Consider the following 16,761-nt stretch of genomic DNA (forward strand, 5'->3'; position numbering starts at 1 on the left):
AATAGATAGAGATAGGCTGGGATGATTTTCCTTCCAAGAGATACATCAGCGCCAAGTTAATAATTCCTTGTTGGATTCAGTTACGGGAACAAAATAGTAATATGGGTTTAGGGAATGGATTCTCAGGAAGTGGTAAGTCATGGGGAAGTTCAAGAAATTCCCATTTTTGATAGCCATGACGTTCATTCCATCTCATTACTTTATTTCTATTTGCTGGTAAGATTTTGACCACCTCCTCATAGATGTAACGGGTCTATTCTACCTGTCGATGTCCGATGTGTAGGATTTAGTTCACACATGCCTCATACAACGGTGAAGGATTGTAGAGCCGATCCAGGATCCCCATCATGTCGGTTCTTCATCGGCGATAACTTGAAGAATTCATAGCCAGAACATGATATGAAATATGAGGAACCTGCTTCATGCCTCGTCGGTCTGGAAGTAGCAACAATGCAGAAGTGAGTAAAAGAAAAAACATTTTCTAGTGAAGCATCACTTCACTCTTCTTGATTTATTCTTATCTTGATTTTTTTATTCATTGGTTTGCTCTTATACCAACTACAACATGCCTGGGTCGGGACACATTTTAGTAGTCCATTGGGAGTCTGATCTAAAAGACATTGCATGGCACTCCCACAAAATGTCATAGGGTTTGTCAGATAACGAATCCTGAGTCTACTCCGCAAAGAAGTGTATCAGTCAACCCGATTAGGATCGACCTAAATCTTTTTGGGTTTCTAATGGACAATTCATGCTACAGCCTTTTAACATTGGTCTTCAGATTATCTACTTTGCACAGAGCATCTAAACTGAGGCAGACTCATATCGCACTTGGTTCAAGGAGAATGGGAAATGAGAGGGATGCACACTCGACCTCTCTACCTGTAGGGTAAAGTCCCATTCCGGTTCCCTAAAATGATAAGAGCCAGGGTTCTACCCTACATTAACTAAGGTCAATATGTCATCGCGATTTAAATGTTGAGAAGCCTCCCAGTTCTGTGAGGCCACCCTGTCATAGGATAGACCTATTGGGAGTTCCGCCCACCTGCTTCCCTTGATAGCTTTAGTTTTCTACTTACCTAAGACACATTAGTGGTAACACATACAAGAAACTTCCTTAATTAACCCGTTAGCCACATGTTCCTTTACATAATTTTATGCACTAACACAAAAACAGTTCAGACAAGTTCCTTGGAAGTAAACTTTATATTAACATTTCAGTTGAGATACAAGTCTCGTCCAAAAGGACGATTTCTACAATCCGTAAGGATGTGTCTTATTTTCCTCCAAGTTTCTACCCTTGCACTAATAGCAGGGCCTCGAGAATCCATGTGAGTCACGTAGATCGTTTGAGTAGGACCCAGAGACAAGGAATTTACAGCCAAAGTCCCCCCTGGCATCCAAGTGTCCTCCTACATTCAAACTAATTCACAGAGAGAGCTCTCATAGCATGTTTGGTCCATATTCTCATCATGGTTATTTAAAACCCCCTTGGATAGAGTTAACAGCCAACTGGGGGTGGTTTGGCACGCCCCTTCATGAATTTAACATGTTTCATTATACTGGTTTTTTATGAGAGCTTGGGTCAAACAATCCTTTCACACACAGTGCTCCTAAATTCACAAGCACAAATAAAAAATATGGGCAAGTGCTCAAAACACCTGCTAAGGTGGAGTTCCTTATTTTGAACGCTTAACATTCAACCTTTGGATTTTTCTTGCCTTGGTGTCAATTGCAATGGCCTTCTGAGGGGATAGGGAATACCTTTGTTCCGTCCCTCATTCTTATGGGACAAGAATGAGCATTTACACAGTTGGATTTATATCCAATAATTCCTCATGGTAATTGCCCTAATTTTTCAGCCTTTAAATTAGGGTTTCTTGTTTTGAGATCACAAGATCTAGGCGATTCAATCTAGGATCCAAATTGATCATTCGGTAATCATTTTCCTTCTTAGAATTCTATTGGGGTTTCTAAGTTTACCCTAGGGTTTCATTTCCTCAAGATTTCATGATAGAAATTTTCATTCATCTCACCTGCAAGTCAAGAGTAACCTAAATCCTTCGCAATCTTTTAGTTACGAGCATCGAATGACACATCGTGAATTGCCTTTCTTTAATGTGGATACGACATTTGAGTTTTTTGCATTGACATCGAGTTATATCATGTTCTAAAATGATACCTTTAAGAGTGTTATTGGACTTATCACGAGCTAGTTGGCTGGGGTAGAGATCTATGACTGTATGGATTTGATTCTAAGTCAATCTATGATCGTAGCATTAATTGGTTCATTTACAATTAAACCCTAACTTTAATACCATCTAGGGATTCACTTGTCAAATTGCTTCTTGCAATTGAGTCTAACAATTTGTATGCACATCTTGAATCTATCTTTTAAGATGAATTTATGTTGTGTAGTGCAATCAAATCTACCTACGATGCCTCGCAAATCTAGACACCGTAGTGGTACCTGGTTTTGGAGTGACGAGTTAGTTCGTGTTAGCGGTGGCGTCTTTGCCCAATCCTCCTTCAGTGGTTGCGGCCTTTCCAACTACTTAGGAGAATTTGCGCTTCGGGGCCATTCCGGAGCTTGGAATGCGAGCCTTCTCTTCTCTCAGTGCACTTCTTTTTGCAAGAATTTCCTACACACCGCTTGAATCCGGTCACCTCTTGTGAAAATGGCGACAAAGGGTGGGTATTTGTGACTCCTCTCCAAGAGGAGGAGGGAAGGAAACTTCTTGAGCCTTCTCTCTCTCTCTCTCTCTCTCTCTCTCTCTCTCTCTCTCTCTCTCTCTCTCTCTCTCTCTCTCTCTCTCTCTCTCTCTCTCTCTCTCTCTCTCTCTCTCTCTCTCTCTCTCTCTCTCTCTCTCTCTCTCTCTCTCTCTCTCTCTCTCTCTCTCTCAGCTCATAGCGAGGGGGATGTGACACAGGGTCCCTCTTCTTACCTCCTATTTGGACGGCCAGTTTGGCCCACCACCATGCATTCGTTCCTAGGGGGAGAAAAGATAATGGGTGGGGAGGGGGGGAAGAGAGGTGGCACACGTGCCCCTCCCCCCTATCGACATCATCGTCATCTTCATCTTGATCGTCGTCATCGATGCCGTCTTCAACTCCCCCCTCCTCCCACCAACTGGCGGCGTCGATGGGGAGGGGGGGAGTAAAAATTTTTCAATTAATTTTAATGATTTAGGGGGGGGTCCTATGGGACAAAGAAAAAAAAGGAGTTATTACACTAAGGCAAAAAGAAGAGGAGGAAAAAGATGTAGAGGATCCCTAAGATCCAAGATTTCCATCTGAAAGGTAACCTGCAATAAAGAACAATAGACAAAGTGAACTAGAGAACCTGAAACTCAACCTTGGGAGAGAAGCCACTAGCTCCGTGCATCCATGGAAGAAGGAATACGAAGGCCTTGTCACCAAGTTGCAATTGAACCTCCAAGGCCTCAATCTAGGTAGATCCTCGAGATCCTAGTTATCAATAGATGAGATGACCACTTATGGGAGCTTTCGCTCAACCGCCAAGACCCACACACGGACCGCTTATTGCTTCAAGCATTCCAAGCGAGCTCTCGTGGCTATCTCTCACCTAGCCAACACGCCATCGATCCTCTCAGGGCGTAGTGAGCTTACCTTGATGCCAAAATGAGTAGCCTCCCCTCTCGCACACATCGATAGCTCCACGATCCTAGATGCTAGCTCAAGCATCCTCAAGCCTCATCCATCTCCAAGCTCCATCCACCATAGCCGCGTGCGCAACAAAAGAGAAGAGAAGAGAAGAGAGAAGAAGAGAGGAGAGGGGATGGTAAAGAGCTTCACCCTCTTGATCCCTCACTCCCACACACTCACTCCCTCACACTCTCGTACTTCCTCTCTCAAGAGCACACACACACAAGCAAGGAGAAGAGAAGAGAAGAGAAGAGAAGAGATGACTCTTGTTAGCCACACACCAAAGAATGAGCTCTCATTCACTTTTTGAACTTTATATACAAAACCCTAAATTTCCATGGGCACCCATCCCTTTTTACATGACCGGCCATTGTGGCAAGGTCCCTTTTTCTAAATCTCTCTTCTTGCTTCATGTCCTAAATATATACCCATCTATTCTTTTACAAATGGCATAGGAGGGAGCCGGGCGCTATTTTACAAGAGTTTTTTGAGTTTTTTGAGGCACCTTTCATTTAAAATTGCGCTTTTTGCCCCAGCTTAGCTTTAGAGGCCGCCTCTACGCCTTTGCTCTTTTTTCATCCTTTTTTCACTCTTTTCTTCATTTTTTTGCAATCTCGAATTGGTGAATTGGGGTTAATACCACTAAAAGGAAGCCACCCCATTCAAGGGTAGAAGAAGAAGGTAAAAGGCCTCCACCAAGGTATGCGAAGGATTGAGTGGGGGGGAACCCCTTTGAAACTGAAGGAATAGGAATCCCCTCTGAAGTCGCAATAGATGTAGATGCCCCTGCGAAGGGCAAAGGAAGATCATCCCCCTCTGAGGTAGATAGGGAATCCAAAAACTCATGGATCACAGACTCTAAATTCTCTAAGGATGAAAGAAGTGTTTCCGATCATGCCAAAGAAGGTATATGGGGTGGTATAGAACTCCCAAAGGTGGCCTCTTGAGCCTCAGTAGGCGAGGGTGAAGCGTGGGCCTCACACTAAGCAATGAGTAGGCAACAACCGCTTCTTCTTAAGGGAGCGGACCGAGAAGCCGAAGAAGAGAAAGGAATCGAGTAGCCATTGTCTCTCGAAGGAGCGGACTGACAAGGAGCCAATATCGAACAATCACTATCTCTCGATGGAACCGACTGCAGAACCATGGGCCATGGTAGCCATTGGACCTGAAAATAAGTGGAAGAAGATTGTTGCTGCGGCATTGCAACAATCTCCAAGAGTTCGTAGCACCAATCGATCATCCATATGCTCGAAAGAACTTAGTGTGCATTGGATGCATCTTATTTCCTTAAGCATAGTACTCTAATAGCCAGTGCAAAATGATCTTTGTGGCCAAGAAAGGAGAGGTGGCAAAGGTAGTCTCAAGTGGGAGATGCATATACTCCGGGGGGTGGGGAGCAAAGGAAAGTCGAAAAGCATCGGTGGAGTATCTGGTGTGATGCTACAATAGAAGCACCCAGTAGATTGGTCATTTGTTGGTAAATAAGTCATGGGTATCAATATGCCTTGTCGAAGAAGGAAGAGGTCAACCACACGAACCATGAACTACAATGTCTGCCTCAAGGGCTAGGAGGACAGTGAAAGGGCTAGAAGTGAGCTGCCAATGGGAGGAGGATGCGACCATCAGTAAAAGGCTGCAACCAATAGAAACACACGTGAGGAGAGAGAAATACTAAAAATGCATGAGAGAGACTAACAACGCAGGCTGCAAGAGAGAAAAACAACAAACGCATGCAGTGGACAGAGACAATCTAATGCGATAGACTGAGGAGAGAGAAAAAAAGCATCCAAGTTACAAGAACAACCGCGAGCAGCAAGGAGGAACCGCTAGTAGTCTAGCTGAGCCACCAATAGCATGGAAGTGGAGGTGGCAGTAGCAGCCCTGAACGCAAGCTGGAAATCGGCAAATGTAGGATGGAGCAACTGCTAGTTAGAATGTTGATGCAGCAGAAGAAGAAGGGAAGTGGATGTTGAACCCGCCAGTGATCTTTGCCTTCACTAGAGTGGAGGATATTTTTCACTCTTTGAGAAAATCCAGCTCTGATACCATGTCAAAACACAACGTACCAACAAGACAATAGAGTTTGCGGGGAGAAACATGGAGTGAACTTGGTAAACACTAAGAAGAGAAGAGAAGAGAGAAGAAACTCTTATGAAGGGAAGTATGAAGATCTGAATCAAAAATGTGATACAAGGGAACAAGGGTGCCATAGCACAAGGAAGATGATGAAGACGGCCACAAACCACAAATTACAATGTCCTCCTCAAGGGGTGTGAGGGCAGTGGAGAGGCTAGAGAGAAGAGGTAACAATTTGAATGAATCAGTCGTAAAGAATAAGTGAAAGAGGCAGCTTATAAATAGGCAAGAGATTGTCTAGGGTGGCACTAGGAGGGAGAGCATCAGCGATCTAAGGTGGGGCCCCACTGTGGGCGCCTAGCCCCTTTTTGGGGCTATCCACTGTGAAACCCTAAATGCAAAACGCAGAACCCAAACTGCATGTGAAGGGTTTCTCAACACCTCCTCCATGGCTATATAATGGAAAAAGAACCCTAGCTTCTCTTCCACCTTCAACATAACCACGATAGTGAGAGTGTGTGCTTTTCCCCAATCAATAACCTAGATTAAATTTTATTCCATCGTCTCCAACATTGGCATTTTTTAAATCCTTTTTCATGTGTGTTTCCATTATCTATGCATACTCATAGTTTTAAGGACATGACTCAAACTGCCTAATTCAAATCTCTATTGCACTAGCATTCCTACTTTGCATTTTCCCTTGCATTAGCATTATGTTGGTGTGCTTCAATGTAGCCTGCTTCCCTTGTAACCTCACAAGACATGGCTTTATGGGCACCTTGCTTATAGTGGATCCCAAGCCAATGTTCACCACACTACATGTCCTCATCACAAACACCCTTGGGGGGGAAATTCGCACTATGGCTCCTTTTGTATGAAGGTAAAACAATTATCTATGAGCCATAAACATAAATAAGGGCCCAAACGAGTATAACCATCGCATTCGCAATCATAATGGTACTTGGGGGAATTCATTTTGATACCCTTTGTCCATTTCCTTAGTCCCTTTGGGATGTGACCTCTCATTTCCCAAGCCCACATCATCCTAGTCTAAGGGTAGAGCTTCCTAAGGTCTCAAGTCCAAGTGTGATCTCAAAAGAGATGTCACACAAATGAGACCCCAGTTCTATTTATAAAAGTCATTAACTCTCGTAGAAAAGCATGAATTTACAATACAATACCCTTTAACAATGTTGCATTCTATCACACATTCACATCCAATGACCAATCAATCAGTGGTCAATGGCCAATGCTGCAAGTGCCCATCTAGGATGCCACCAATGCAACAGCTAGGTGAGTATTGTTCCTACAAGGCATCGGTCTCTACTACTCCACCCTGTCTCTGCTATATTTTACTACCCTCACACTTGACCATTTTGGTGCCATTGCTACACTAGCTACATTATGGCTACTACAAACTTTCAACAACCCAAGGGTTGTAGCTACTGCTGCATTTTGCTACCCAAGATCATAATCAATTCTCATCCTTGTCTCTCGCATCATGCACGTTTTAAAATAACCCAAAATAGTTGCCTTTTGGCTGTACGATCCTGCCTACAACATCATTGAGTTTTTGCCTAGTTGCTTCAGGATCTATCAACATAGGGCACACTCCTGTTCTATCAAGCCAGAGGGTTGTTTAAACTCTAGTATGGCTCCCTTAGGCTTTGCTGTTACATTTGTTGGTCTGCACATCCATGATGTTGCCTAGACATTGGCTACATGTTTTGCTGTTGCTCTAGATGCCATCAAGCTATTGTGTTTTTTTATACATGTTTTGTTGTTGCTCTAGATGCCATCAAGCTATTGTGTTTTTTTAGGTTTGCTGCTATTGCCAGCTTTTGACAGTCCCTAGGAGTCATCATGAATGGACATGTTGCATTATGCTGTCTGGGAACATCATCGACTGTCATCTTCATCATTTTGTAGCCTGTGCCCTCTCTGATCAGCTCAAAACAGTTGTGTTTGGATGTCCCATCTTGCCTGCAATTGATCGGTGTCATCTTCATCATCTCTCTTGGCTAGCTTCTCAACATTAGCATCCATCAAAGTATGAGATACTCCCTTGAGAGACAATGGTTGTTGGACAACCCTCTCCTCCATGACCATCCCTTGTATCACATACCTCCATATACTCGATCTACTGATAGAGTTTCATTCTCTTTTCGTTTTAAAGTTTGTACACTCACCATTTCCTCTGCAAACCCTAGTGTATTCTAGCAATGCAGAGCTAATTTCCTTTGCAGCAAGGGCAAAAACTTTCGGAGTCTAAATCTTGTTTTGTCTATACTCTGTAGTCAGTTACTTCTAACATTTCTCTCTTCATCATTCATTTCAAATCATTGCATGTAGTTAGCTATTACAAGTGTCTCACCATTTCTAAGTAGAGTTGCTTCTTCGACTGCAACTGCAGGCATTCAATGCATCATTGACTACATATTCTATTGATTCCTAAGCTTTGCATGCACAGAAATTCCAATTGCAAATGCCCCCTCAAATTGGATTACTGCACATGTATGCCTAGCGTGTAGTGCGTGTGAACCATTTATTAAGTGCTAGTTTGAATGCCATCCAATTGCTTATCTTTCCAATCAATTATGTTTCGAGTTCTCACATTTACAAGGCAGCTTGTTTCTTTTTCCCTACAACTTTGATGCTTTGTCGCATCACCCCCATGAAAATAACGACATAAACACTCGAAAACTGAGCAAGAGAAAGAGAGGGAGAGGTGGGGCTAGTATACTCTACTTTTGTCGTATGGTATGCAATATAAGGAATGCCATCAAGTTTCCTTCCCTTGCAATGAACGAATCGTGATGCTAATGATGATGAACCTACTACTCTGTTGTTCAATTCCCAAGTACAGCTCTCAAAATCCTCCAATCCTACTATTGACTATTGCCCTCTTTCAAAAGATACCCCAACCTAGATGAGATGTGGTTTGGAAGGACATGTGGCATACATGGCCACAATGGACAAGAGGGTCAGGCAGGCAGCCAATTGTGGCACTTGTGGATGGCAGCCTACAACAGGCCTTACTTCCTACTTCAACAGCAATAGACAGATTCTGCTAAGCATTCACAATCATTTCCACCATCGAGCTGTGTCTTGGCTGAAACTTCCATAGGTGAATCCACAATGGCAAGAATATGTCCCAAGCCACACAATCACTATAAGGCTACACTAAGAGCCAGACTACCCATAATGAGCGACATATGAGGTTAAGTCATTGCACTTAAGAGACAGGAGACCACAGAAACAGGTCCTGGCCACAGATCCAAAACGAACAAGTGGGTACTGAGGGAAAAATGTAGAAAATGCTCAAGGGAAAAGCTATCCAACAACCAATGACTCTTGTGGGATTGGGCTAAGGGAGTAGTTGGAGTGTGACCTTCCCTTGAAACAAATCCCAAGTGCTATTACCACAAAGCAAATCTTAGAGTGCTTAATATCGAACGGCAACACACCGGTCACCAAAAAGCAAAAGTCTGGAGGTTGGAAACTAGTAAACACACTAGTGTACTTCTGATCGAAGGTTGCAATCTGGTCACTAAGACTATAGGCGACAGGTTAATAGCTAAGGAAGGCGTTCGACTTGGCGTGCACTGATGAAAATGCTAGATGGCTAATCTGTAGAGATGGTTGAACATTTGCATGGCTTGTAGAACCTGAAAACACAACTATCGAAGCAGTCACTAGCAGCTAGGAACAATGAGCAACAACAATGGACAGGTGCCCAAGCGCTGATGATGACCTGGCAACAGTCTACAAAGGTTGGCTTGTTTAGAAAGGCACTAATCAATTTATGATGCAGTTTTGGCTCAACACTCCCGCCTGCTTGCTTGGGGTGTATCGCACATCTCAGAGTAAGCAAACCAATGCTTTGCACAAGGCAAACAGTTCTCAGGTATGTAGATCATCAAATATTATTTTAATACTTAATCATTGGCTCCCTTGGTGGCTCCATGTTCTCTACTAGTCAGCCCTAGCTTCTTCAACCACCATGGAGGGTTCCTCTCCAAAGGCCACATATTCGAACTCAAATGTTTCTTGGCTTCTTCACTAGGTTCTTGGCACCTTAGCTAACACCCATGGTCCACCTCATACTCCATGGCCACATGATGAAAAGAGCACCCTAGCTCCTCTCCACCTTCGACATCAACATGATGTTGAGAGTATATGTTTTCCCTCATCAACATTAGAGGATTAATTTCTATTCTATGATCTTTGACATTGGCATTCTTCTTCGTGTGTATTTCCATTAGCTATGCATACTCATAGTAAAATGACGTTAGAGGAAGCGAAAATTTTAAAACTCTATTGCACTAGCATTCCCATTTTGCATTTTTCCTTGCATTAGCATTATTCTTGTTTGCTTCAATATTGCATGCATCCCTTTTTACCTCACAAGGCATAGATTTTTGGACATCTTGCTCCTAGCACATCCCAAGTTAGCCATTGTTCCGCACAACTACATTGCCACATCACCAACACCCTCCTTGGGGGAGGATTTGTACTATGGTTTCCTATGCATGAAGATAACTTGATTATTATGAGGTATAAACAAAAATGAGGGCCAAAACTATTAGTAGTCATGTGTGCCTTGTATGGTCATCTCCTGCCTGCGAGCTTTAATCTGAGTCAGACAAGAACATAAGAAGTTCTAGCATTGTATTTTTCCATCATTTTATGTGTTTTAGACACATTAGATGTAGGGCACATTAGTGCATTTCTTTTTGGACACTGTGTTATTTTTAGGAGTTTGTCCATATTTAGGATTTTACTATTTTTGCCTATATATAGGCAACCTGCCTACCACTCTCATTATCCATTATAAATCCTTCATGATCAACCAACTCTCCTCATTCCCTCTACTATAAGTCTGCCGCCCACACTATTGCATAGAGTTGTGTGATGGGGCTAGTTGTTGCAACTTTGTACCTTTAGCCATTGCAATCACATTGTTCCTTCTCTCTCCTACATTCTCTCTTTGCTCCTCTTCATATTCACTTTCCTCTTCTCATTGCGCACTCTCACATGGTATGAGAGCCATGTGTGAGAGCTTGAGATTTTGAAGAGCACTCTATTCGCAATTCTAGAGCTAGATTTTTACACTGCGATGCATCTAACTTATTCCAAGCAATCATTGTCAAAAGTACATGTGAATCAATTTGAAGCAAGCATTTGTTTAAATTGTACACACATTAACCATCATCAAAATGTTAAATCAGAGTCAATGCTTTCAATCTATCTTGCACACCACTAAAGGCTTCAAACTTCACCTCTTTCCCAACCTCATCATTGTCATCTACTAGCCCTTTTGGAGTCAAGTTATCATAAACTCGCGGCTGTAAGAAAGGTGCATTGGCTGTATTTGCATTATAACCAGCATTAAATGAAGCACCAAAAGATGAAGATGCATTGCCATACATTCTACTTTTTGCCCCGGCCATCATGCCAATGCTTCCATGCATGGGATGTTGCATTCCACTTACCATACTCGAATACATTAGGCCTTGCAAGGGTCGCTATTATCTTGTGGCCTACAAGGATGCGCTTCTTAGTCAATACCCATATTTTCTTCTTCTTGTCTATGCTATGAGCTTGTTCCAAGATTAGGCATCATGTTTCCCCCTTCATTATGTGCATTTCTCCATTGAGAGCCATCCTCACTACTTGATCCCATCTTACTGTAAGAAAGCATACTTCTTGTAATACTCACCTAAACATGATTTCAACACTGGAGCAATACCTCCAACATACAGTCAGTCAAGTGCCACAAGGCCTCCAAGTCAAGAGATTTGATGGTATTCAACAATGATCCCATCTTACTGTAAGAAAGCATACTTCTTGTAATACTCAACTAAACATGATTTCAACACTGGAGCAATACCTCCAACATACAGTCAGTCAAGTGCCAGAAGGCCTCCAAGTCGAGAGATTTGATGGTATTCAACAATGATACCATGAAACCGGCCTTCCTTTCAAATAAAGGCAACATTGCCGCTTAATCTTGGACAATGGATAGCCTATTGACCTCAAAACTAGTACCTCTTGCCGTATTCCATTATCTTGTATTGCATTTTAGATGAAATACACCAAGTTTCTCGGAGCCCCCTTCACTTGCCTCTCATTGTCACCAATGACTAGCAAGCCTTCAAACCAATTCACCCCTTGGTTTGCTCAGCATACATAATGTCAACCACTCATGGAGGGTAGAGTCACCGTACAGCAAGGCTACCTTCCTATTTCAACAGCAATCGCACACCACTGTTGCTAACCAACCAGGATCCCTTTTGGTCAAACCCCCGATCACCAAATGTGGCAATTGACTGCATGGGTGTCCTATCCTGGCCTGTGTCACCAGGTATATCAAACACCTCTAACCTGTCCAAACAACTGCTAGGTAGACCAAGTTGCTAGGCTGCCATTTGCCATTGTTGTCTGCTGGCTGCCTATTTAGCTGTCCATCACATGGCCTGCCCTCTCATGTCATCACCTATGCTGGTATCTGCATTCTGTCTAGGTGGGCCGAACTCTCTGACAACAGAAGTGAAGCTGCCCTGAACCGCAATATGCTTCTAACCCAATTTGCAAACATGTAACAAGGTACTTCAAAATGGGTGCACATGCTCAACCAGCATTCCTTGAGCCGCTCAATGTTAGAAACATTCGGAATCGTGAGTGTTTTCAACGACCACAAAGCCAGGTACGAGTCCACCAAAGGTCTAACAATCACTGTCAGCACCAGAATTTATGAAATATGAAAACCTACTTACGAATTACGCTAAGCATTCACAATTATTCTTCACTCCCACTGGGGAACCACGATCTCTCTCCACATTTGCACAATACTCCTCAAATGCCAGAGTAACCCATCCTCCCCCATTGGTCCTGAGAACCGGCTGCAACAGTCGTAAAGGCACATGGGACCTATGCTGGTATACCAGATCCCTCGCTTGCACAATACTCCTCAAATGCCAGAGTAACCCATCCTCCCCCATTGGTCCTGAGAACCGGCTGCAACAGTCATAAAGGCACATGGGACCTATGCTGGTATACCAGATCCCTCGCTTGATACATACGTGGTCAGCGATTATACACAAGCAAGGCAAGAGGATGGCTCATTTTCTTCCACGTGGGCCCACAGAAGGATATGACATCGGCGTGCACATTTAAGCCCTTTTCGTGGGATGGAACACCTCAAGGGCATTCGGACGTGATCCTTCAAACAGTGATAAGTCCATGGGAAATCTGCAGGAGAGTCTCTCCCAGAAAGCCAAGGCCCTGCAAGGCAAGAAGGCTACAGGGACCTTTTGCAGCATTGTGCTTCATGATAGAGGGTATTTTTGCCGTGCTTCCTTGCTGCTCTTCCTCTATCCGTGCCAAGGTTGAGGCCTATAAAAATCGCACCATGGCCAGGCTCCCCAAGCCAGTGGCACAGGATTCCACAAGCAAGATACGAACTCCAAAGAGGTGATGCAATAGCCCTGCTCAGCACCATCAAAATCTCCATGCTCGCTCGAAGGCTAGGCGAGAAGCATCCGAAACCAAGCTCGGTACCCCGAGCACACTGCAAGGCGCTCGAATCGGAAACATGCAGAAGGACACACTTACCGCGAAAAATGAGCCGCGTACCCCAAGCACACTGGAAGCCCTCAAACTGGGAATATGCCAAAGACACCTGATGCCCATTCTGCAATGAGCGTTCGACGCTCCCCTGTCGGTTATCTTCTGGGGGAGCTTCACTTGGTGGCACACGGAGAACAAGGAGCCGGCGCGGTTGAGCGCCAGACGCTTGCGGCATGAAAAGGAACCACCATATGATTTGGAGAGCAGCGAGCTTGGATGGAAACCACTACGTCTGTCATAAAGCCAAGAGGCGCAGCATCGAAAAGCATACTTGACTAGACCGGACTGCCAGGAGGCACGCATCACCAGTGAGCGTGTGACCAGATTACCGTCAGAACGAGAATTTGCTGATCGCCACCAGGAGGCCCAAGACAGCTGCTCCGACCTGTGACCAGAGCTTACCATCAAAACCGATAGTTCGGTATGCCCATCGCGCTGGCCAGATAATTGGTGCGCATCTGGACGAAATCGCTAGCCGATTGGGGGCTACGACAGCCCGGCCGCACACACCAGACTTTCGTTCATGCCGATACTTGTTGCAGCCACCCGAGCAGAGCTGCTGCAGCAGCAGGCGCCGAGATGCATGACAGATATCGGAGGCCTCGGCGAGCACTGCTTCGATGAATCAGGTTTGAGAGGATTGAATAGGGGCCGCGCGAACGCGAGCCCCCGCTGCCACAAATTATGACGTGCACTCTCCCACTCAGGGGAGATGCTAGGGTGCGGCCCGTCCGCAGTGCAATGGAGAGGCCGACCCTAGGCCATCGGCCTTCCTGATCACCGATAGACCCCGCCCAGGTAAGTATGCTTCTCCCAGCCTCAAGCTTCGCCTTAAGTAGTGGGTAGCCCCCCCTTCTCCCTGCAGCATCGCCTGTGAAGAACAGCGCCACCTTTTACCTAAGGGACGGGATCAAACGCAAACGCAGGCATTGGCAACGGAAGAGTCGAAGAACGACTTCGATCCCATCCATGATCCTTGTTTCCCCTGTCCTGAGGTTTTTTAACTTTAAAATTATTCGCCTTCTTCTTCCCTTTCCCTTACTAGCTCTCCTCCTTTCTCACTCACATAGCTTGCATAAAACACCACGCTTGCCGAGAATGCCATCCACAAAAAGAGAGAAATCCTTAGAGGCACGAAGAAGTCAGAAGAAGCTATCGGATGCTGCCCCCAGCACAATGAGCCGATTCCTTGGTAAGAGGACCTTAACTGCACCTAATCTCACGTCCTCCTTAACCCTCCTTCCTCTTCCATGCAAATGTGCTCCAACCTTTGATACCATTCCTCAAGCTTTCACTGCTTCAAGGTTTTCCAAAGCTCTGATTGGCTCCTTTCTTCCTCCCGATAAAACGCGCAGTTTGAACAATATTATTATGTGATCTAGGAACATTAAGGAGGAAGTAGCCATGTGGTACACGCTCGGCCATGCTTTAATCAGAACAACATAGCATAGAAACAATGCACCTTTATTGGTAATTTTGTCCTCTTTGCCACATCCATTGCAAGCTTCTAGGCATGTAGCCCTAGAAAAGGCAAATGACAATACGAACACCATAAAAATTCAACTACGTTTGCACACTTCAAATCTTGCACACATGTGTGTACATACATTCTCCTTAACACCTTACCGAATCAACAAGAGCTTGGGAAATTACGCCTATAAGCTAAAACTTCCCACGTATCTTAAAATTTAAGATGAATTTCATGCAACCTAGTTCAATTCTATGTTCCTAATCTAAACCATGTACTCGATGATAAGCAAATTATGATGCTCACTCAATGAGCCTTTGAGATGCAACTAGAAAGAGCACTAGATGTTAGGGAAAAGCCTCTAGAGAATTGCACCCATTGGGGATATCTAGTTTGGTGGAAGGATTATTCAAAGGAGGATGCAGCTTGGGTCAAAGAATCTACCCTTCGAAAAGAATAGCCCAACTTTCTTTCCAAACTAAATTCCAACTTGCACACCACCATCACCATGTCTTTTTATCTTTTTGCGGATCTTCATATTCTCCTTACGCTGCACCTTTGCAAATTTCTTTGATTGCCCTTGTGATACCTTTTGTGGACACACTTTCTGTATGGTTTCCTTCACTGTGCCATTAGATTTACTATGCATTCACATACCCTCCATGTTTTTGTCTTTTCCTTTTTCATAGCACATTCAACCACCAAATTCATTTGTAAAAACAACCATGGACACATGTGCATATGCATCCACACCTAATATTCACTAATTAATTAAAATAAAAATCAACTCACCATTCACTTTTGCATGTGCTTCATGCAGTGTACACATAATTTAATTTGTAACAATGAACCCATAGTCACAAATGAATGCCCAACAACGTGCTCAACATGCTTTAATTTGAAATTAAGGAATTTGCATTTAGAGACCCCTTGTCTCTGTCACATGATGGCTCAAAGCATTAATGCACTATGTGAATCTAATAATGGGTTAAGGCAAATAACAAGGAATCACCGTTTTCTTTTATAAGGTTGATCATCTAACAAAATTCTCACCCATGGTCTCTATGCCATCCTTATTAGTCTTTCTAGTGGTCTAGTTGTATGTCTAGTTAGCTTCTATCTTGTTCTTCTGGTTTGCCATTTTTGTTTGGCAATCATGTTTATGTTGTCAAGTCTGCTGTGTGTTTGAGATTTTCTTTCCATTTTTTTGTGTGTGCTTGATCATGGGGTTCTAGGTACTTGAGTGTATGCATTTTTACGAAGCAATGGGGTGGATAAGTGCATAGGTTATGTCTGCTTTTTTCATAGGTTGTTGATTGCCTATGGGTTGTTTGTCATGTCATCTATAGTTTGTCCTTTATGAAGATCTTATCAATGTTATTTTGTCTTCTGTTTTGTATGCATTCCCTTATGTGACTTGGTGTGTGCACATTGTCTATAATTTGAATGGCACCCCAATTGTCTTATATGTTCCTTTGATCTCCAAGTATCATTCCTCCCTTTTGGAGTTTGATATTATCTGCAAGGCTAGCTGATTTTGTGGACAAGTAGCTCCCCGTCGCGCCTAAAGATCTTTCCATCTATGATGCTTTCTTGTCCAATTATAACAAGCACTCTGGCTCAATGGGTAATGCCATTGTTATGCTACATCCCAAGAGTCTAGGGATGGCTTTATCTCTTCTACATAGTGGTGATGTCTTTCTAGTAGCTCCAAAGTTACTAGTCACTAAGACCGTCATGAAGCTATTGCAAAGACAGACTTGTGAGATGCTCATATAGAGTAAACTTTTCACCTCGTCAACCATGTTAGTCTCTATGAATATAGACCCCCTTGTGGAAGCTATTATGCCACTTCTTACAAGATAGATTCGTGCTTGCAAATACTTCTAGTCATTATCTGTCCAATGAGTTATTTATTG

General features: G+C 43.7%; 1 non-coding gene across 1 annotated transcript; it reads right to left on the reverse strand.

Moving 5' to 3' along the window:
• Positions 1-14,018: 14,018 nt before the first annotated feature.
• Positions 14,019-14,180, reverse strand: LOC148015909 (U1 spliceosomal RNA). Its single transcript, XR_015688230.1, has one exon. It is a non-coding gene; the product is annotated as a U1 spliceosomal RNA (small nuclear RNA).
• Between the last annotated feature and the right edge of the window lie 2,581 nt (positions 14,181-16,761).

The sequence above is a fragment of the Lygodium microphyllum genome, chromosome 23 (genome assembly GCF_053477565.2).
Source record: "Lygodium microphyllum isolate KBCC chromosome 23, Lygodium_microphyllum_v1.1.10, whole genome shotgun sequence".
NCBI lineage: Eukaryota > Viridiplantae > Streptophyta > Polypodiopsida > Schizaeales > Lygodiaceae > Lygodium > Lygodium microphyllum.